General features: G+C 40.7%; 1 long non-coding RNA gene across 1 annotated transcript; it reads right to left on the bottom strand.

Annotated features, from left to right (window-relative positions):
* Positions 1-7,407: 7,407 nt before the first annotated feature.
* LOC115896864 lies at positions 7,408-16,216 on the bottom strand. The gene is made up of 3 exons (XR_004056767.1): positions 16,122-16,216; positions 15,358-15,490; positions 7,408-7,529 (listed from the first exon to the last, which is right to left on the bottom strand). It is a non-coding gene; the product is annotated as an uncharacterized LOC115896864 (long non-coding RNA).
* Positions 16,217-23,902: the final 7,686 nt, after the last annotated feature.

Here is a 23,902-nt window from a genome sequence, read left to right as displayed (position 1 = left end):
AAAAAATTATTTACTCATTTTTTTTGGCTTCCTATAAATACCTTTCTTCTTTTATTCTAGAGTGCTCCCTAAAATTTTGAATCATGATTTGATGCTGTGGATTGGGGAAGGGTAAAAAGCCAGGCCTAGGGTGGGCACCTTGTGAGTTTAAGGAGAAGGGACCAGATGAGATGCAGGAGGCCTTACGCTCAGGCAGAATGGCACAGTGTGGTCCACTCCCAACTGTTGCCTGTGTACCAGGTGGCTCTAGGCCAGGTCAGGTCTCCATCTCTAACCCTTAGTGGGCAGGTACCTTGGAGGGAGACAAGCTCCTCCGGACTCCTCAGCAACCTCGTGGTTTAGACAGGGGAGCAGTCTGCAACTGTTTTCATCAACTTTTCACCTGAGCTGTACTTTTGTGCTGTTCACATGGAAACTCTTTGCTATGGAATGAATGTTTGTTTGTGCCACCCCCAAATTCACATGTTTAAACCTAGTCACCAGTGTGATGACATTAGGAGACAGGGCCTTTGGAGGGGGTGATGAAATATGAGGGTGAAGTCCTTATGAATGAGATTGGTGCCCTTATAAAAGGGACCCCAGAAAGCTCCCTCCCCCTTCTGCTATGTGAAGACATAGCAAGAAGGTGCCATCTGTGAACCAGGAAGAGTGTGTTCACCACATACTGAATCTGCCAATGCCTTGATCTTGAATTTCCTGGCCTCTAGAACTTGGAGAAATAAATTGCTGTTGTTTATAAGCAGTTTGTAGTACTTTGTTATGGCTGCCCAAACAGACTAAGACACCCCTGGACTCTAGACCAGGCAGGGATTGTCATGGGACAATGTGGGGAAAGCAAGAAAGAACCTCAAATGTCTCTCCTGGTCTCACTACCTCCACCAAGGAGGCATCTTCATCTCAATATTATATAGGATGGAAAACATCAAGGTAATAAGTAGAGCTTAAATCTGCGTAGAAGTCGAGAATTGGGGGTGGGGCAGAGCAAAAACTAAGAAGAAATGTTCAGAGAGTCACCAAAATTAAACGTCTCATAGATGACAGTTATATATACTGAAGAAGATATAGCAAACAGGCAAGCCGAAAGATGCTCCATGAATACCATTAGTCATTAGGGTGATGGAGATTAAAACCACAATGAGATACACCTCTATTACAGTGGCACAAATCCAAAAAAAATGGACAATATCAAATATTGGTGAAGAGGAGATGGAGCAACCAGAACGCTGTCATACTCTTGGTTGGAATGTACAACAGTACGATCACGACAGAAAATCATTTGACAGTTGCTTAGAAAGTGAAAATACACTTATCATAGGTCCCAGCCTTTCACTCCTAAGTATTTACCCAAGAAAAATAAAAGCATCCGTCCGTACAAAGACTCTGTCACATTGTATGGACGAGACTATTTGTAATATCTCTGAAGTGGAAACAATCCAAGTACCTATCAACAGGTGAATGGATAAACACATTGTGATACACTCATATGGTGGCATTCTACTCAGAAATAGAAAGGAATGAACTGCTGATATCACACAACACATGGATGAATTTATGCCAAATCAAAGGAGCCAGACAAAAGTAGAATATACTATGTGATTCTCTTGACATGAGATTCTATAAAATGCAAGCTATCCATAGTGAAAGAGAGCAGACAAGTGAAGGATTGCCTGTGGACAGAGAGGTGGGTAGGATGGCGAGGCGGGACAGAGTATACAGTGAGACTTCTGTGGATGATGGATACATTCAGTATCTTAGTTGTGGTGATGGTTTCATGGATGTGTACCGATGTCATAACTTATCAAATTGTGTACTGTAAGTAATGTACAATTTGTTTTATGGCAACGAATGTAATTTGGATGCTTTCCTCCTCCGAATGTTTTGCCTCTCATGTTGAAATGTGATCCCTGATGTTGGAAGTGGGGCCTGGTGGGAGGCGTTTGGATCATGGAGGTGGATCCCTCATGAATGGCTTGGTGCTATCCTCATGGTGATGTGTCTGTTCTCTATGAGTTCACATGAGATCTGGTTGTTTAAAAACAGCCTGGCACCTCCTCCCTGTCTCTCCTCTTGCCCCTCTTGCCATGCGACATGCATGCTCCCCCTTTGCCTTCTGCAATGATTGGAACCTCCCCGAGGCCTCACCAGGAGCAGATACTGGTGCCATGCCTGTATAGCCTGCAGAACTGTGAACCGAATAAATCTTTTTTTCTTTGTAAATTACCCAGCCTCGGGTATTCCTTTAGAGCAATGCAAATATACTAACACAGCAATTAAATGCCACTAAAATAATGAACCTTAAAAAACCTCACTAACCTTTTTGGAGCACGATGTTTATTGTTGTGGGTGTGTGACAGCTGGTAGACAGGGCTCATGGAAAGGTCAAAGGAGGCATGGGCACCCATTCACCTTGCCCCTGTTGTTGCTGCAGATGGTATGTTGCTCAATATCATATCAGTATGACTACCCAGAATCCTGGGTGATAAGAAGTACAAACGGGAGACTGCGACACACACAGTGACTGCTTCTGCAGTGTGGGGATTCTGTATAAAATCTCTTCCCCCTGGTTCTAGGTACTGGCCACCCTCCCAGGGGATGTGAGGTACTTCTGCAACCTCCTTCCTCCTCCTGCTTCTCTCCAGCCTGTGCAGTGCGGGGAAGAGCACCGGCTCTCATGCCACACTGCTGGGGTCTGCTTTTGTGCTTCCCCACCTCGTGGCTCTGAGACCTTAGCCAAGCACTCTATCTTCCTGGGGCTGCTGTAACAAAGCACCACAAGCCGGGTGGCTCAGAACAGCAGAAATATGTGTCTGCAGGCTGCACGTCACATGTGTTAGTAGGACTGATTCCTTCTGAGAGCCACCAAGGAGACTGTTCCAGGCCTTACTCCCAGCTTCTGGTGGTTTGCCAGCAATCTTTGGCATTCTTTGGCTTGTGGCACCATAATTCCAGTCTTTTTTGTGTGTGTGACAGAGTCTCTCTCTGTCGCCCAGGCTGGAGTGCAGTGGTGCAATCTCAGCTCACTGCAATTTCAGCCTCCCGGGTACAAGTGATTCTCCTGCCTCAGCCTCCTGAGTAGCTGGAATTATAGGCACCCATCACCACGCCCAGCTAATTTTTGTGTTTTTAGTAGAGACAGCATTTCACCATGTTAGTCTCGAACTCCTGACCTCAAGTGTGCTGGGATTATAGGCGTGAGCCACCGTGTTCGGCCATTACATGGTATAATCACTATGTATGTGTGTCTGTGTTTTCACATAGCATTCTTTTTGAAGGACACCAGTCATATTGGATTAAGGGCCCACTCTACTCCAATAAGACCACATCTTAACCAATTACATCTGCAACCATCATATTTTTGAATAAGGCAGCATTTGGGGTACTGGGAGTTAGAACTTCAACATATGAATTTTGTGGAGACACAATTCAACCCATGAGAACAACAGATTTAACGTCTCAGTCTTCTTATCTATCAACCAGAGATGTTAGTAATAGCCACATTGCAGAGTTGGTGTAAAAAAGATTCAGTCATTTACTAGACAGTTGTTGTAACTAGCTAAGCCTCGAAGCCTCATGCTCAGTCATCTGGAACATGTTAAGAACATCGAGACATCTCTGGCTCACAGCCAGCAGTTGGTAAATGTGAGCCATCATAATTGTTTACAACTGCAAGTGTAGATTTTGACCCTGGGAGGATTTTTTGTTCTAGATTTACAAACCAACACCCCTACCCCTCCCATCTGACCTTTGACCAAGGTTTTTACTACACATATAAAAATAATAATATAAAGGAGTATGAGCCAAGTACTAAAGTCCTGAGGAGGTGATATTTCTGTGTGCCAAGCAGTCACGGAAGCCTTCTTGGGAGATGTTAGCAGACTGTGTTAGTCTGTGCTTGCAATGCTATCAAGAAATACCTGAAACTGGACAATTTATAAAGAAAAGAGGTTTAATTGGCTCATAGTTCTGCAAGGCTATGCAGAAAGCATGGTGGCTTCTGCTTCTGGGGAGACCTCAGGAAGCTTCCAATCATGGTGAAAGGCAAAGGGAGAGCAAGAGTCTTACGTGGCTGGAGCAGGAGCAAGAGAAAGGAAGTGGGGAGGTGCTGCACACTTTTAAAAGACCAAATCTCATGAGAACTCATTCACTATCACGAGAACAGCACCAAGGGGATGGTGCGAAACCATTGACAAGAAATCGCTCCAATGATCTCATCATCTCCCACCAGGCCCCACTCCCAGCACTGGGGACTACAATTTGACATGGGATTTGGGTGGAGACATGTATCCAAACCATATTACAGACCTTGAAGATGGGGAAGGGGATTGAATAATCCTTTTTTCAAAATCCTGTTTTGTGCCTCTGATTTTGGGAAAAATCACTGATCTTCCTTGAACTTCAATTTCTCTATAAAATGGCAATAATATAGTTGTTGCAATGATTAAATGAGACAAGATAAAGTGTTTATCAGATGCCCCAAACACAATAGGTGTTCAGTGAATTTTTTAAAAAAATATTGAAGTTGTGTTGTGGGCAAAGACTTGGGCAAATTTTTAGGAACAAGACTGTGGCTTTTGGGCAGAGCACTGTTGGACTTACTGGCTCAGTAATTCCACATTTGAGTTCAATGACAACTAGTTTCTCAATGATGACACATCAGGATCAAACACCCCAGGGACCTTTCCTGCAATTGCTGTTCTCTTTGAAGAGACAGTACCTTGAAATATGGCCACAGGAGGTCAGTAGCGTGCTGTGGTTCTACACAGAAGCAAAATCTGCGTCCCCTCTCAGCATCTTTAAGCCATAAATTCCTTGTTGTAAACTAAGAATATGTTATTTCTTCCATATTTTCAGAGAAATTGACAGGTTACCAGGAAGGAAATATGCTTTCAGCTTGTAAGATGGAATAGGCAGGCATTAACTTATTTTTAAAGACTTGTATTATGACACTGCTGTGTTTGAAGAAATTTTTGTAGTTGTTGTTGTTTTAATGAAACCTATGTTTTGGTCAAGAGCGTTACCACATCCAGATCACAACTTTTCTAAGGAAATACACTCAAAGACATCTAACATTAGAATGAGATTAATCACAATGTAAGACTTCTCAGATATTTGCAGCGGGGTTTCAGTATCTTAGATCTTATCACGATGGGCGATTGCTTGTCTTTTTCAAGCTTTGATTTCTCATCTTTAAAACAGGAATGATGTGGCTATTGTCATAATTAAGTGAGGAAATGTAGTTCAAGTGCCGATCACCAAGCCCTAAACATTTTGTGCTTCTGTATGCCCAGTATCCTTCCTATTTGGGGAGAATCCGAAGATGCGTGAGGGACAGGGCTTGCCTCTACTGCAGTGGAAGTCAAAGTGGGACAATGTTTCTTCACTTCTTTGACCCCTGGCTGCTGGAGCATGGTCATGTGACCAAAGCGTGGCTGGGCATCTCAAAGGCTCAGCCACTTGCATATTATTTGTGGTGGTATAACAGCAAGTACCTGGGATCAGCAGGGCCCTGCAGGATGTTGGTGGGGCTTTGCCTACCTTCGTTTCTGCCTAAGCATGCGGAGTTTTCCCAACAATGCTGGGAGCTAATTTATATCCTTCTAACAAATTCAGGTTAGCCAGAAAATCTACTTTTGTTTGTAACCCAAAACACTGAAGAGTGCAAGCTTCAAGTTTAAGTGCAAAAGTACTGGTTAAAGGATTCTGGCTGGTGGATAATAGAGTTTCTCCTGAGTTTTTTTTCCACAGTACAATCGATGATTGTAAAAGAAAAGCTGAATAATTGAAAAAAGGCCTAGTGTTTTGACATGACAATAGAAATAATATTTACTAGACACACAGAGCAGGGTTTCAACCATCCTGTAATTGTCAGCCATGCAGCAGGGCTGTCTGAGGACGCTGTGCATGTAAATCATAGCTGTTGCCTGGATGAGATAACTAGGTTCCGGGTGGCTTCCCCTTCTTCTGGCTTCAGAGGTTGCACCCAAGCTTGGTTTCCCATGGGCCCAGTGACTTCCTCTCTTATACCGCACCCCCGTCCAACACACCAGAGCTTCAATGAGACTAAATGGAAATACCTCTGAAATCCACTGATGAGAGAGCAGTAGAACTGACACTGTATATATGTGTGTGTGTACATACTTCAGTATCAAAACAGAAATTCCTGTGAATAAATTGCATAACAATACCATGTGGCCCCTCACCAGTGCATCCGAAGGTAAACAGCTTCTCTTCAGATGATGTTAGAATAATCATTTGTTCAGTTATTCAAGTTAAATGTCATCTACTTTTGAAATGTTTCATTGTGATTTAAAGCCTGTAACTAAAAACAAACCCCACACCACCACCACAAAACAAAAACCAAAAAATAAAAGCAAACCACTGCTCTTTGCTTCTCAAACTCTCTCACTGCCTGATATCACACTCACTAGGACAATTTTCTTGGTGACAGAACCTCCATTTCCTCACTGTCTCCCTCACCCGCTACCCTACCTCCCATCAGCCCTGGCCTTAGGAATGAAGTGGTCAGAGAAAATGATCTCCTCATAAATGTCTGATGAAAATGGGCTTGCCACTCTGTAATATGGGAAGACATTTGTATCATCTATATTCTAGGTTGATCATAAAACCATCTTATAAAATTGGTTAATTATGCTGGAGTTCAACTGTTTATTATGTCAGACAAGTAGGGTTTTGCGGCAGGTCTGAGATGAAGAGATTGGTAGTCAGGGAAGACTTAATTTATGGCTTTTACTACCAGTAAAATCTGAAGCCTTGCAAAACCTCAATGGTGCCCAATTATATAAAGCCAAGGTAATTTTTCTTGCATCATCAATATTTAAAAGCCACTTGGCCGACCATGTTGGGACACCTATGTTTTGAAGCATGTGAGGAAACATCTGTGCGCACATTTACAGTATTCTATCGAATAATATGCTTCAAATTCAAGAGGTGTTATTTCACATTAGTAATGTTTACAGACATGTCTGCATCCATTGTACCTAAAAGAAAGTTAAAATGAGACAAAAATCTGGGGAAAAAAAGGTGGCAGCTCATTTCCTACAATTTCCTTTGCTTTTTAAACTCTTACTTTCAACTTAATGCTTTTTCCCCTTTAATTCTTAAATTTTCCAAATTGACGTTAAAGTCTTTAATGACTCCTTTTAATACCAAATAACTCTCTCTTTTTTTCTTTTTACCAACTCTGTAATATGCAAACATATGTCTGGAGCACCATAAAAAGGATTTTATTTTTCAAAATAAGCAAAGGGAGAATGTAGGTAACAAAATCTAATACAGAAGATGCATTTGACATCATAGTATAGTAGAAAAAACCAAGTTATTCTTTCTTGCATCATTGATGTTTACAAGTCACTTGATGAGCCATTATGAAACATCTCTGTTTGTAGCATGCAAAGTTAACAGCTGGGTTACATTTATAGCATTCCACTCAATACCACGCCTCGGAGTCCGGGTTGAGAATTTGTAATTTGCAATTGATAGGCATACTTGCCTCCAGACATTGGAAAACTCTGAAATAGAAAAAATAATGGTGAAGATGTTATAAAGTATTTTTTTCCCTCTGGCAAGTAAAAGATTAATTACTGATAGTATACCAGCTCTTTCTTATAAGAAATCATCCTAAAATCCTAAAATATCCTAAAATATCCTTTCATATCAGAGTCATATCTAGAAGCCTCTTTCCATGTCTGTCCTAAAGGACAAAATGCCCACTCTCCAACAGTTGAAGACAGATTTTTCATGGGGCATAATGTTGAATTTTGTGATGAATCTTGCTGAATTCTTCAGCCTTTGGCAGCAAAATGTGGCTGGGAAGAACGTGGACTGTGTGACTTCACCACAGCAGCTCAGTAGATGTCCTGGGGCTTGAACTTTCTGAACTTTGGCTCACTCTAATGAAATGGGAAAAACAATGGCAACTTTATAGAGTTGTTTCAAAGACTATATGAGAATTACAATAATAGCTAAGATTCTTGAAAAAATTTCCATTTGATATAGACTTGTCGTTTCACACAGATCAAGTCTATATGGAAAAGGCACTTCATGAATTAGGCCACAGAAATGTGAATTTATTCCTCCTTCCTCTGTCATTTTAAATTCTCATAAAAGGGACTCTGGTTTTTTTTTTTTTTTTTTTTTTTTTTTTTTGAGATGGGGGTCTCACTCTGTTGCCCAGGTGGGAGTGCAGTGGCAGGATCATAGCTTCATGCAGCCTCCAACTTCTAGGCTCAAGTGATCCTCCTGTCTCAGCCTACTGAGTAGCTAGGACTACAGGTGTGTGCCATCATGCCTAGCTAGTTAAAACAATTTTTTTGTAGGGGTCTTGCTATGTCTCCTAGGGTGGTCAGAGACTCTTGGCTTCAAGCTATCCTCCTGCCTTGGCCTCCCAAAATGCTAGGATTACAGGCCTGAGCCACTGCACCTGGCCAAGAATGATTTTTTTTTTTTCTTTTGAGATACAGTCTCGCTTTGTCACCCAGGCTGGAGTGCAGTGGCGTCATCTTGGCTCACTGCAACCTCCGCCTCCCGGGTTCAAGGGATTCTCTTGCCTCAGCCTCCTGAGTAGCTGGCACTAGCAGGCGAGTGCCACTACGCCCAGCTACTTTTTTGTATTTTTAGTAGAAACAGGGTTTCACCATGTTGGCCAGGCTGGTCTCAAATTCCTGACCTCAGGTAATCTACCCACCTTGGCCTCCCAAAGTGGTGGGATTACAGGCGTGAGCCACCACACCCGGCCACGAAGAATGATTTTTAATGAGAATCTAACAGCTTAAAGGACACAGCTATGTACCTTACCATTTCCCTATAGTTGAAGCGCCTTAAGATTTTTTTCTACTTTTTGTTTGTGTTGCAAAATGAGTATTATAATTTAATCCCTTTTCTGTTGATAGGTGTGAATAGTATTTTGCTTAAAGGTTTAAAATTACTAATTAATTGAATCATAAAAAATTACCAAAATTTGTATTTCCTTTTATAAAACTGCTTATGCCTTTTTCCTATTTATTTATTGTCTTCATGTTTTTCTTATTGATCTATAAGAGTTCTTCATATGCTAAGTATATTAACTTTTTATTCATTAACTGTTGCAAAAATTTACACCTCTCTTTTTGTCTTTTAATTTGGTTTACGGTAAGTTTTAAGGTTCATAAAATTTATAGCTTTATGGGGTTATAAAGTCTATTAGTCTTTTTTCGTTATGACTTCTTCCATTGTTTTTATATTCTAAAAGCTATTTACCTTCCAGAGATCAGAAAGATGGTAAAGTGCTTTCTTCTAAGTTTATTTTTGTTTTTCAATTTAATTCTTTGGTTAATCTGTAATTTGTTTTGATGCACGGTGTGAGAGGAGAATGAGAACTTTCTTTTGGCCTAACCACAATGACAGGCCCTTATATCTACCTGTTAAAATAAATGAAAAAAGACATCCAAGGCAAATACTCAAAGCCAAGAAATTGATTAATAGATTTTCTTCTTGGAAATACTATCTTGTTACAAAGGAAAAAAGCTTAGGAAACTTTCATATAACTTCAGGTTTAGCCCAAGATTTTTTAAACACAGGAAAATCTCTTTTCTTTTTTTCTTAGTTATTCAGGCATACAGTACATTACTTTTACCTTATTTCAGAGTATTCATGTCTGGTTTTGTTGATATATAAACACTTTGAGGCTTGTCTCTCTCTCTCTCTCTCTCTCTCTCTCTCTCTCTCTCTCTCTCTCTGACTGTCTCTTATCACACATCCATATCTTCCTCATTTGACTACCCCCTCACTTCCTAAACCTGACAGGAAAAAAAAAAAGGGTTACCTTCAGGTGAATGAGTAACTTAGAGTTGTGATACAAAGGACTTGCTCGGTTAATTCCCTGCCATGTTGCAAGTTAAGACCTCAGGAGGGATCCTGATGGAGACTGAAGCATATACATAAATAAACCCCTAGCCAGTGCTTGATTTGAATAGATATATGGGAGCTGGGGACAGAACTGACCAGATGCCGGACCATATGATAAACACAGAGGATCACGGTGTGGTATAAAACCCGGGTAGTTCCATGGTACAGCTGGCCATGCATAATCTTCCGCTAATTTATAAGGCGGGAGCATCTGCTCTTTCGCTGCCACTCTCCAATTTTCTAACAACCTTATCCTTGGGTCTCTGGGTTAATAGAGCAGCCCCATGATGTGGCAGGAAAGAAAGGAGGGTTATCACCAGGGAAAAATGACACCATCCAGAATCCTGACTTTCAGACAAAAAAGAGAGAAAGTCCTTGATACTTGGTCTTATCCTGACTAAACCTTCTTTTTTGGATAGTGTCATTTTGAAATCATTCTTTTAAATAGGGCATCTTGGGTTGCCATCACTGGATAGTGTCTTTCTCTATAAGAAGAAAGCTTCTTTCTGCTCCTTAATCTATTAGAAGAGGCGGGCGCTATGGCTTATGCCTGTAATTCCAGCACTTTGGGAGGCCGAGGTGAGTGGATCACTTGAGTTCAGGAGTTCAAGACCAGCCTGGCCAACATGGTGAAATCCCGTCTCTAATAAAGGTAGAAAAATTAGCCAAGCGTGGTGGCTCATGCCTGTAATCCTAGCTACTCGGGAGGCTGAGGCAGGACAATCACTTCATCCCGGGAGGTCGAGGCTGCAGTAAGCTGAGATCATGCCACTACACTCCAGCCTGGGTGACAGAGCGAGACTCTGTCTTTAAAAGAAAAAAACAAGTCTATAAGAGGAGAATTTAGGCCAAACTAAAGCTTTCAGTTAGAGATAATATTGTTTCTACTTAATTCAAATCAACTAGTATTTTCAGGGGGCTACACAGGCAAAATTGAGAAACAGGAGTTAAGATGCCCTCCTGGCCCAGGAACTTCCCAAACACCCGTTGAGAAGGCCTGTCTCCCTACTCATGATTCTTTCTCCTCTCACTCTTTCTCTTTCGACTTCCTGCCAGGCAGGTTGGGGTTATGGTGGTGGTGTGCCTTTCATTACCTACTACATTAGGCTCAGCTTTCTGCTACATCTCTGTTTAGCCCCACTGATGTATTAGTTGATAGAGGCTTAAAATATTTTGATTTTAAAAGAGACATCTGACACTGATGTTAAAAGGCTCAAAGGAGTGAATATCTTAATGATGGAATTTCGTTTTCTGGAACTCATAGGTAAAATAGTTTAAAGAAATGGACGACGTTAGCTTCGAATAACACTCTCTGAAAGAAACTCATTGGTCTAGGGATTAGAAGAGATTTTAGTCCTTATTCTGCCACTATTATAGCCTCTGACATTGGTCACACCACTTAATCCCTCTGAGCCTAGAGTCTTAATACCTTTTTCCTTTTGAATGGCAGAGAAAAGCAAAACAATACACTTGGACATTACTCCCTCGAGGCTTTTGGGACAGCCCCCTTTTTTTTTTTTTTTTTTTTTTTTTTTTTTTTTTTTTTTTGCCGAGCCCTAGAAAGGGATCTGAGGAACCTTCAATTAAAAAGTGGGAGTATACTCTAACATGTAGATAACCTTCTTGTGTGTAGTCCAACCCAGGAGGCATCTGACCAAAAAAGCTTAAAACCATTTTGCATTCCCTGGCACTCGAGTCAGAAGAGTACATGGATCTGCCACTAACGCGTGGACTGGGATCACGACCTCATTCATTGCCCCGAGATCCTGTACCGTGGTATTCCCCCAAAATCTTTAAAATGGGTAAAATGAGAGTATTACAGGGAGAATGACAGGATTTTAGAAGTCCATGGGCAAGCAGCCCCTTAACTACAGACACTACGCCCTTTCTTGCTTCCAGCTTAATTGGGTATTGTTTTCTGTTGGGGAAATGACTGGGGTCTTTGAGCTGTATTTTGATTGGTTGTTTTCTGTTGGATAAATGACTGGGGTCTTTGAGCTGTATTTTGATTGGCACTACCATTCTAGCTCTTCCAGCCTTCCCAGTACACTGTGCTAGTGGGTTGACCTGTTTGTGTACAAAAGCCACTGTCAAGGATACCGTAAAACTCATAGACAAGCTTAGGTTGCTGTCATATTGGAATTCATCATATAAATGAATTTACCCCAAAGTGTTTATGGCCAAAACACTCAATGAAAGTTACATTTATGACCTTCTGAAGTTTCCCTTTGACCCAGCATCACCTTGGCCATTTGTATTCCCTTGAGCCTCCTGCCCTCCCCATCCAATGGACAGTGGAGTAGCAAAGGCTCATGTCAAGTGGTTGAGATGATTTTTTCAGGGCTGTGTGTGCCATGGGCAAGGGTCAGGGCAAAACTTTGACCCTGTTGATCCCTTCTCACACCCTTCTTCAGCTTTACCCATTTCTCCTGGGCCCGCGTGCCATCTTTGAATGCCCTCAATTTCTCACCATGTCCTGCTCAAAGACCGTATTCACTGATGGTTCACTGGCTTTTGGTATTATAAAGATTCCCAAACTCCTCTGATCATAAGAATCACTTGGGCTGCTCACCTTGTAATTCTGAGTCAGAAAGTTTGGGGTGGGGCCTGCTGATCTGTGCATTTAACCAAGATTCCGGGTGAGTCTCATGATCACATGAGTCTGAGACACATGTATTTAATGACTATGAAAGTTGAAAGATGCCCCTGAGATCATTTAAACCAGTGGTTCTCAAAGTGCAGCTCCCAACCAGAGCATCAGTGTCACCTGGGATTTGTTAGAAATGCAAATTACTGACTCTGTGAAGCAGGAACTCTGAAGGTGGAGCTCAGTTCCCCGTGTTTTCACAAGCCTTCCAGACAATTCTTGCATAGGCTAAAACTCCAGACTTACTGATATAGACCAGCCCTCTCCTGTTGTCCTCTATTTTACAGATAAGGAATGTTGGCACTCTGTCTATCACTTTGGGACCTTGGGTGCTGAGGTTGGGGAGTGGGACAAGTGCTACAATCCCTAGGTAATTGTGAACAGGGTGAGAAGAGAGATGGTAGAGGGCTCCTGAGAATGGGGCATCAGTGGTGTGACCCTCAACTTCCAATTCCTATTCCCTGAGCCGGAGGTCTTTTCGGTAGACAAGGACTCATGTTTGCTGAGGGTGCTGCTAAAAGACACTAGGTGTCTGAAGGGCCAAACTTTGGTGGTAAACTAGAGCTTAGATGTTTATAGTAACTCTCCACTAAGAAATCCCCTGAGAACCCAGCCACCAAGAAGCCCCAGTTCCTCTAGAGAAAGTCGTGTCTCACTCTTAGAGAAGTTTCAGCTCTGCTTTTGGTGGTTACTGCCTGCTCATTCTCAGGATGGTTCATGAAAGACTCTTCTATTTAGCACTATGGAAGAACCATCTGAATTGCAAGCTATGGGTAGATAGTACTGTGGTGTAATCACACATCTTCTTGTCACACTGGTGGGAAGGATCAAGGGTTCAGCATAGTTCAACCATCCCTGTTATTCTCAAAACCAGTGTTCCCAAACTTCAGTCATTTGGCTATAATTTTCACAATGTTTCTAAATTCAAGTACAATATGTATTGTCATTTTATCTAATATTTTTAATTTGCTCGACTTAAAAAAACTAAGAATATTTTCAAAATGATTGTGAAGATAGTACAGAGAGTTCTCACATATATACCCCACACCTGGTTTCCCCTGTTGTTAAAATCTTGTATTAGTATGGTACACTTGTCACAAATAATGAACTAAATTAATTGATACATTATTGTTAACTAAAGTCTGTGCTTTATTTAGTTTTTACTTAATGTTCTTTTCTTTTCTGTACCTGGATCCCATTTAGGGTACCACATAAATTTAGTCATCACGTTGTATTTGGGTTCTATTCCAGACCTAATAAAAAGTGAACTGATGCAAAAGAATGACACTCTGGTTAAAGCTATTGCTGTGAGTATTAAAGCCCTTTGTCTCTGATCCAAGAGTCTCATGTCTTCTGCCAGCATCTAAGAAACACTGACAAGTCAATTAGTCTCCAAATAGGGTAAAGGCTCAGATATCTTACAGTTTTGACAACTTTTTTGTTGTACAACTGAAGTATTCAAAAAGGGTAAAAAATATATCAAGTTCTTAAATATTTAAACTAATTCAATTAAATTATAAAAGACTCCTTAAAAGTGATGGTTAGAAGTTGCCAGATTCATAAACAAAGTAATAAGGTTTATGAGTTGAACTTAAAAATTCAAGGAATAATGAGGAATTTGAATTTGTAATTTTAATAAAGTATTAATTTAAGAAAATCACAGTATCGCCTTAGTACTTTTTCCTGCCTATAAAAGCCCCTATCAAGGATGCCACAAAACTCATCTAGATAAGCTCGGGTTGTCATATTGGAACTCATCATATAAATAAATTAACCCAAAATTGTTTATGACCATGAATGACAAAGCTTTAAGCACATTTGCATTTTAGCATAAGGTGAACAGTTGTTCAAAGAATGAATGTCTAATGGTGAAATTTTGCCACCAGTGTGGGGCTAGTGTCCCTTGTGTCACATTATGAGGTTAGCTTCTTTCACAGATTCAAAGGATAAAACAAGGACCCTCTACTTTGTCTCTACTGAATCCTCGAGACCTAGAACAGGCACATAATTGATGCTTATTAAAGTGGTACAAATTAATGATCAGATTTTAGCCAGGGCCAGATTTCAGTTTTAGAAACATCACTCTGGCTGTAATATGAAAGTTAGATGGAGGTGGTAACACTAGAGAGGAGACCAAGCAGGAAGTCGGTGGCAAACCCTGACAGTGGACACACAGCCGTGGCTTCCAGGGTTTTGGACTAAAATCCTATCCTCTTCAGCAAATAACTAGTCTCATTCTGGAAAACATCTGTTGGCTTATTAGTGGTCCCTGAGGGAGGCTGAAAGTCTGACCCCAGGGTCCCCTGTGACCATGTGGCCCACACTTCTCATCATGAATGGGTTTTCTCTGGACCACTAAGCCATGAAGCAGGAGGAGCTTAGCAAGACTGGATCCAATCTTACAGCACAAATAAAACTGCAGGATGTCAAGGATCAATGGAGAAGGTGACCTGCTCTGTGGACATGTGACCTAGTCAGCTCTCATTTTCTCAATGTACTCATGAACAAATGTCTGTGCAGTAGAGATGGGGGTCCCATGTGGCTCAGAAGCATAGGCCTCCTCTCACTGAGGCTGATCTGGCTGCTGCAGGCCTGAGTGTACCGTCAGCCAATGGCAGGAAGCAGCCTGTGAACATCTTGGAGGGGGCAGTGATTTGTCCTCAAAGGGGTAGACCCATCCAGATTTGGGTTTGCCTTCTGAGCCCATCATACTCATGTGACTTATTGAATGTCTTAGTCACCACGGGTGTTTTACCAAACACTGCTTCTGACTAAGAACTCAGTTGGCTTTGGGTCTGCTTACTTACAGTCAGTTACCTGGGCCACTGACCACTCTCAATGTTCTTTTCTGCACGTGGATCTTCAGGCTGACCTATTTCCTGGCTTGTAGGTTTGACACACTTTTCTTTCCTCTTTGAGTGGTAGGTACCTTGAAGCTACCTGAAAAAAAAAAAAAAATTGGCTTGGGTAGGAAGGCAACACCCTGGATTTGTTCTTTGCCTGAGGCTTCCTCTCTGTTTGGCTGAGAAGTCTTAACAGGCCTTTGAGAAAGGGTGTGAGTAATGGTTTTATCATCTGCAGCTCTGGTTCAGTTAAGTGCTATTGTAAGCCTCTTTACGTATCAGTTGGCTTTTCAACACTTAAAGTCTCATCTTTTTGGATGCTCTCTACTTTCCTCCAACTCTGCTTGCAAACTTGCCACTTCTTGTCTTAGTTGATCACTTTTTTAAAAACCTGTTTACAGACAGCAAAGAGCAGCCAACACAGATTGACATTTGGATTCTTTCCAATAGCTTCATTTGAAGTAATAGGAGCTGTGATCTGCTTCTCCAGTTATCGTAGGTAATAGTTTTGCCAAATGTTTTGTGACAACAGAAAAAGGGTGGTCAACATTTTAGCCTGAAATACCCACGTCCCCATCACCTGCGATTCTGTCATCATACCAATGCCACATCTTAAGTTTCAGTTTTGGCAGCACCATGCACGTTTCTGCATTATTTAGGGCAAGTGCTAAGCTGCTGTAAAGAGAAGCCAAAATGCCCTGGTTTAAATATGATAGATATTTATTTACCTCACTTATTACAGTGCAGTACAGTGCAGGTTCTGTTCTAGGAAATCATTCAGGGACTCATTTGAGTGAAGTCAAGCAATTGTCTTCAAATCATAGCTTCCACAGCTACTGAAGACAGAAAAAGGAAGGGTGATTTGAAAGTAAACATCTTTCAGAAGAGGAACTGGAAGATGAACATACCAATTTCATTCATTTCCATTTGGTGAGAACTCAGGTAACTGGCTACATCTAGCTGCAAAAAGTTTGAAAAAAGTCATCTCAAGCGGGGCAGCCCCACCCAAGAAAAAGTGAGAATAGTTTTGGGGGGATAACCAAAATTATAGTCAGCATGCTGGTCTACCTTATTCTTTATAGTGCTTATGTAGCATACGACTTAATAGACATACTGTAATTTTTCAACCATGTCCCTCTTGGAGGATTTTTAGATTGTTTCCAATGTATTGCTATTATAATCCCTCTTTATGCATAAATATTTGTGCCCTGTAATTTTATAATTTGTGTCCAAACTGCCCTCTGAAGTTGTATTATCCTATCCTCACACTAAGGGTGTGCTGGCTTCACCATGGCTTCACAAAATTTTGTCTTATCTGACTTTTTAGTTTTTGCCAATTTATTAGGTAAAAGATAGTCTCCTGTTTTAGCCCGCATTTAAAAAATTATGTTTAGCATTTTTTCCTTTTTTTATAAAATCATTTTCTTTTTTTTTTTTTTTTTGAGACGGAGTCTCGCTCTGTCGCCCAGGCTGGAGTCTGGAGTGCAGTGGCCAGATCTCAGCTCACTGCAAGCTCCGCCTCCCGGGTTCCCGCCATTCTCCTGCCTCAGCCTCCCGAGTAGCTGGGACTATAGGCGCCCGCCACCGCGCCCGGCTAGTTTTTTGTATTTTTTTTTTTTTAGTAGAGACGGGGTTTCACCATATTAGCCAGGATGGTCTCGATCTCCTGACCTCGTGATCCGCCCGTCTCGGCCTCCCAAAGTGCTGGGATTACAGGCTTGAGCCACCGCGCCCGGCCAAAATCATTTTCTTCTTTCCTTCCTTTCTCTTCTTTCTTTCTTTCTTTCTTTCTTTCTTTCTTTCTTTCTTTCTTTCTTTCTTTCTTTCTTTCTTCTTTCTTTCTTTCTTTCTTTCTTTCTTTCTTTCTTTCTTTTCTTTCTTCTCATTTCGTCTCTCTTTCTTTCTTTCCGTTACTTTCTTTCTTTCTTTTCTTTCTTTCTTTCTTTCTTTCTTTCTTCTTTCTTCTTTCTTTTCTTTCTTTCCTTCTGTCTTGCTCTCTCTCTCCTTCCTTCCTTCTTTCTCTTTTTCTTTCTTTTTCTTTCTTTCTCTCTCTTTCCTCTTTCTTTCTTTCTTTCTTCTTTCTTTCTTCTTTCTTTCTTTCTTTCTTCTTTTCTTTCTTTCTTTCTCTCTCTTCTTTCTTTCTTATTTCTTCTTTCTCTCTCTCTCTTTCTTTCTTTCTTTCTTTTCCTTCCTTCCTTCTTTTTTTTTTTTTGAGAGAAGTCTCACTCTTGTCCCCCAGATTTGAGTGCAATGGCTTCATCTTGGCTCACTGCAATCTCTGCCTCCCAGGTTCAAACGATTCTCCTGCCTCTGCCTCCCAAGTAGCTGAGATTAAGGTGCCTGCCACCCCGCCCAGCTAATTTTTGTATTTTTTAGTAGAGATGGGGTTTCACCATGTTGACCAGGCTGGTCTTGAGCTCCTGATCTCAGATGATCCACCCACTTCGGCCTCCAAAAGTGCTGGGATTACAGACGTGAGCCACCGCGTCTGTAAAAGAAGGAAGGTCCCTTCCTTCCTTCTTCTTTCCTTCCCTCCATCCATCCCTCCCTCCCTTCCTTCCTTCTCTCTCTCTCTCTCTCTCTCTCTCTCTCTCTCTCTCTCTCTCTCTCATTTTGGAACTGCCTATTCTAATCCTTTATCATCTTCCTGTTGAGTTTTTGGTAAGTTTTAACAATAAATTTTAATGAGAATTTTATAGATGCATAATGCTTTTCCAAATATAGTATTCCTGGGTGTCACTAAATACCAGAGGTGGGCAAACTACAGCTTGGAGGCCAAATCTGCCCTGTAAATGGCGTTTTATTGGAACACAGTCATATTCATTTGTTAACATGTGGTCTATGGCTGCTTTTGCCCTACAATGGCTGAACTGAGTAGTTTTGACAAATATTATATGGCCTTGAGCCTAAAATATTTACTCTGTAACCTTTACACTGAAAAAGGTTGCTGATTCTTGCCCCAGATTCCCTGAAAGAATCTCCAGTGTTGTGGGCTGCACACATATATTTTGAAAAAAGCTTCCCAAGTTTCCAAAGTTTGAGAAGCATGTTTGGGAAAAAAGTATCCAAAGTTTGAGAAACATGATTTAGTTAGTAGTAGAATACAGAAAGACATAGTTTCTCATCAGATTCCTTTTCACCTCCACTGCATTTCTTCCCCTTTTCTTTCCACATCTGACCACCCCAAAACCAAAGTTTTAAGAGAAACATCTAGGGGGTTTCCAAGTTAGTATGGCTAGTAATAATCTGTCTTATTACTCAGGCATTGCAAAATTTCTTAGCTGTAGTAAAACTTTATAAACAGTAAAAATTTGGGGCAAAAGCAAAAAATGGACATTTCTTGCATGCTAAAAAAGAAAACGCAATTCTTCTCTTTAGAAAATAATATTGATATGCACAGTTGTACATGTGTGTGCCTAGACATGCATACATTTGCATAATGATGTGTGTGTATGTTTATGCATAACACACATGGAAACATATACATTGGAAGCACTACTTGGGATCAAACTAATGATTCAGAAAGTCCAGTATATTATTTCTAGTACATGTCCCAAGCCACTCTCAGACCTGCCAAGACCAGCTCGGTTGGGGACACCCTAACCCAGCGGCGCTAGAGGAATTAAAGACACACACACAGAAATATAGAGGTATGGTGTGGGAAATCAGGGGTCTCAGAGCCTTCAGAGCTGAGAGCCTCAAACAGAGATTTACCCACATATTTATTAACAGCAAAGCAGTGATAAGCATTGTTTCTATAGGTTATAGATTAAAAGTATTCCTTATGGGAAACAAAGGGATGGGCTAAAATAAAGGGATGGGTTTGGCTAGTTATCTGCAGCAGGAGCATGTCCTTAAGGCACAGATCGCTCATGCTATTGTTTGTGGATTAAGAATGCTTTTAAGTGGTTTTCCGCCCTGGGTGGGTCAGATGTTCCTTGCCCTCATTCCGGTAAACCCACAACCTTCCAGCTGTGGGCGTCATGGCCATCATGAACATGTCACAGTGCTGAAGAGATATTGCTCATGGCCAGTTTTGGGACTAGTTTATGGCCAGATTTTGGGGGGGGCTGTTCCCAAAAAAACCTTTCATGAACAAGGAAATATCCAATTAAACATCTGAAGCTTTCATCTCAACATCAATCTCAAAGTTACAGGATGAGTCTGAATGATCCTACTTTCCCTTAGTACTCCATTTGACTCTGTTATTCGTGACTTTATTAGAGCCTCTTTAAAAGGTATTTATATTTTGTCCCTACTCTCATTCCACTCCAACAAAGTGCAATAGGATTCTGCTCCTAAGGACAGAAAACACTCCAGGTGATGGCATGCAGTTATTATATAAGTCACTAAAGCAGCATTTATTTTCTGTGTGATTTTCTCTCTCATTGCAGGAAATGTTTCAATACCACCTGAATTTCAGGCAAATGCTCATATAAAGTTTTTTTCCCTAAATGTAAACAGATTTAATATCCTAAATGAGGAGGAAATTCTGTATATGTTACACTGATAGCCTAGAATCTTCTTATGTGTTAACTAGAATTTCAAACAATTCTGTAACTTAAAAGGTAGAATTGAAGCATACCAAAAACAATGTAGGCGTTGCATATGTTCCTTCAGCTTGGAGTTTAGAATTGGTATTTCCTTTCAGATGGTGCATTTAGGGCCAAAGGTTCAAGGGACTATGTTTCATTTAATAGGTGCGTTATGTTAGAAACAGTACTCTGGATCATAGAATTAATAGATTTTTCCAGAAATGGAATTATTATTATTATTCAGAAAAAGAAATTAGGTGCTTCATAAGATTTCTAGGCTCTTAGCAAAGGAATTATGGAATTTAATGGGCTGACCAGGGCGCCTCTGTTCTGAATATCTTATGGTAAGTTCACTGTATGGGAATTCTATGTTCATGCCCAGTTTGAGCCATGTGCAGAGCTATATATGATCCTGCATTAAGATGTCCTTTAAACACAATGCACACTCTGAGATGTTTGACTTAATAAAAGTGAATATTAGTTAATGTGATGGTTAATTTTAGACATCAACCTGAAAGGGCTAAGGGATTCCCAGATAACTGGCACAACATTATTTCTAGGTGTGTCTGTGAGGGTGTTTCGGGAATAGATTAACATTTGAATCAGTGGACTGGGTAAAGAAGATCCACCCTCACCAGTGTGGGCAGGTGTCATTCAATTCGTTGAGGGCGAGGATAGAACAAAAAGGTGGAAGAAGGAGGGGTTTTCCTCTTTCTTGAGCTGGGACACCCATTTCTTCCTGCCCTTGGACATCGGAGCTTTTGGCTCTCAGACCTTCAGACTCTGGGACCCAGACTAGCAGCCATTGACTGAGTTACACCATTGGCTTTTCTGGCTTTTATAGTCACACATCATCAGCTTTCCTGGTTCTCCAGCTAGCAGATGGCATATTGTGGGACTTCTCAGTCTCCGTAACTATGTGAGCCAATTCCCATTATGAATCTCCTTTTATATATCTATATCTTACTGGATTTGTTTCTCTGAAGAACTAGGACTAATACAGTTACCTTCTTTTTTGAGACAGAGTCTCGCTGTGTCACCAAAGGCTGGAGTGCAGTGGTGCGATCTTGCCTCACTGCAAGTTCCGCCTCCCGGGTTCACACCATTCTCCTGCCTCAGCCTCCCAAGTAGCTGGGACTACAGGCACCCGCCACCTAGCTGGGCTAATTTTTTTGTATTTTTAGTAGAGACAGGGTTTCACCGTGTTAGCCAGGATGGTCTCAATCTCTTGGCCTCGTGATCTGCCTGCCTCAGCCTCTCAAAGTGCTGGGATTACAGGCCTGAGTCACCACGCCCAGCCCACAGTTAAGATTTTCAAAATCTTCAAGGTTTTAAGATTCATATTCTTTACCCTATTCAATACAGATTTAGTTTACCTGTTCATTTCATCCTTAGGTTTGAATAACTTTTATTTCATCACTGACAACACCTTTTTTTCTTAGTGTCTCTCTTCACTCTGTAGATCATGTAGGTCAAAGGCTGGTAAACTATTGAAAGTATAGCAGCAAAAGAAAAAATAAATACATTAGTCTACACCAAAATTAAAAACTTTGTGCATCAAAAAACACAATCAACAAAGCGAAAAGTCAGTCCACAGAATGGGAGGAAATGTTTGCAAATCCTATATAGGATAAATGGTTAATATTCCAAATATATAGAGAACTACAGCTCAAAAGCAAGAAAACTTGATTAAAAAATGGGCAAAGGACCTGTATAGACATTTCTCCAAAGAAGATAGATAAATGATCAATAAACACATGAAAAGATACTCAACATCATTAATCTTTTAGAGGAATGCAAATCAAAACCATATAACACCTTATACCCATTAGGATGGCTACTATTAGAAAAAACTGCAAAGTAACAAGTATCGGTGAGAATGTGGGAAATTGGAGTGAAGCACTGTTAATGGGAATGCAAAATGGTGCAGCCTCTATGGAAAAAAGTATGGCAGTTCCTAAAAAAATTAAAAATACAATTACCATATGACTCAGCAATGCCGTTTCTGGGTATATACCCAAAAGAATTTAAAGCAGGGACTTGAAGAGAGATTTGTTCACCCATGTTCATAGCAACATTATTTGTAATAGCCAAAAAATGGAAGCAACCCAAGTGTCCATCAACAGGTGAATAATTTGTAATGCATGTTAGTGATTTCTTTCTTTGCTCCTATAAGGCTATTGATCCATCCTGCACAATTCCTTGAGGAATTGTCTGTCTAATCTACTTATCTATTGCTGCATAGCAAATGATCCCTAAAGGTAGCAATTTAAGACAACAAAGATTTGCTTTCTCATATAATTTAGAGTTAGGAATTTGGAACAGATTAGTTGGGTGGTTCTGGTTCATGAAGTTGCATTCAAGCTGAGCTGGGGATACAGCCTTCTTAAGGCTTAACTGAGGCTGGAGGATATAAACAGAAACCCAAGCTCATTCAGGTGGTTGCTGGCAGGAAGCTTCAGTACATCACATTATGGATTACTCCATAACATTGCTCATGACATGGCAGCTGGTTTTCCTTAGAGAAGTGATCTGAGAGATAAAGATTGGAGATAGACAAGTATATATATGTAGATATGCAGTAGTACCCTCTTATCTTGAGTTTCACTTTCTGTAATATTGGTTACCATTGCCAACTGCAGGCCAAAACTCTTAAATGAAAAATTTCAGAAATAAACCTTTCGTAAGTCAGTTGCATGCCATTTTGAGTAGCATCATGAAATCTTGCACTGTCCTGCTTCATCCTGCCTGGAACATGAATCATTCTTTTGTCCAGTGGATTCATGCCGTATGTGCTGCCTGGCCATGAGTCACTTAGTAGCTGGGTCAATTATCAGATGGCAAAAACATAGTATATATAGGGTTCTGTACTATCTGCAGTTTCAGGCATCTACCGAGGGTTTTCCACTGGGGAACAGATCCTCCGTGGATAAACAGGGATGGGGAATACTGTATATAGTGTCTTTTATAACTCAGTCTCAAAAGTGACATGCTCTCACTTCTGCTATAATGGTCAGGTCTGACATAATATTGCGGGGGGACTACACAGGGTGTGGATAGCAGGAGGCAGGGATTTTGGGGCAATCTTGGAATCTGGCTAACACACCTACTGATGCTTTGTGACCCCTCAAGTTTCAACCCTCAGTAGCCTACCCACAACAAGTTCCCCCCGAGTCCTCCAGCTCCAGTAGCCCTCTTGTATTGAGTTCCTTCAAGACAGCTCATACCCAGCTACCAATTCGTCTCATGAGAAAATTGTTGTCTCTGCCATGTTGATCGAGTGGTAGAGGCACAGACTTGTGCTCCTGCCTCAACTCTACCCTTGTGCTGCCATCATGAGCCGCTTTAGAAGAGTCTAGAAAATTCCCTTTGTTTGTTTTCTTTAACTATTTTGCTATTATTTCCATATAAGCATCATTATACTTGATCAAATAGACATACAATATTACTCTTTTAAGAACATCACATCGGTGTTTTCTGTTGGTGTTTACTTGCCTTTGTTTAATACTATTGATTGACTGCCATTTGTTCAGTCTTTTCAGTTAAATAATTTTATGTGTGCAAGTGATGTGTCGTGATCAGTAATTACTTCTTCATTTAATAAAGAATGTGAAGTTGCAGGGATTCTGTCTGAACTAATTAAGCTGTGCATTTGATGATAATATTTTTCTTGCTTATTTTCATTGATTTCACCAGTAATTAAATTTTTATGAAAGATTTTAAAGTCTAGTTTCTCTCATTGTTTTCAGATTTTGAGTTTAAGCTAACCATTTCTTTGAAGATGTTCTTATTATACATCTTTTTCTTTTTACCTCCCCCATCTCCTTTTTTTAAAATTTAAATTTTAAGCTCTGGGGTACATGTGCAAGATGTGCAGGTTTGTTTCATAGGTAAATGTGTGCCATGGTGGTTTGCTGTACCTATCAACCCATCCCCTAGGTATTAAGCCCAGCATGCATTAGCTATTTTTCCTA

Source organism: Rhinopithecus roxellana, chromosome 4 (assembly GCF_007565055.1).
Source record: "Rhinopithecus roxellana isolate Shanxi Qingling chromosome 4, ASM756505v1, whole genome shotgun sequence".
Taxonomy (NCBI): Eukaryota; Metazoa; Chordata; class Mammalia; order Primates; family Cercopithecidae; genus Rhinopithecus; species Rhinopithecus roxellana.
This window is presented reverse-complemented; position numbering and strand designations above follow the sequence as displayed.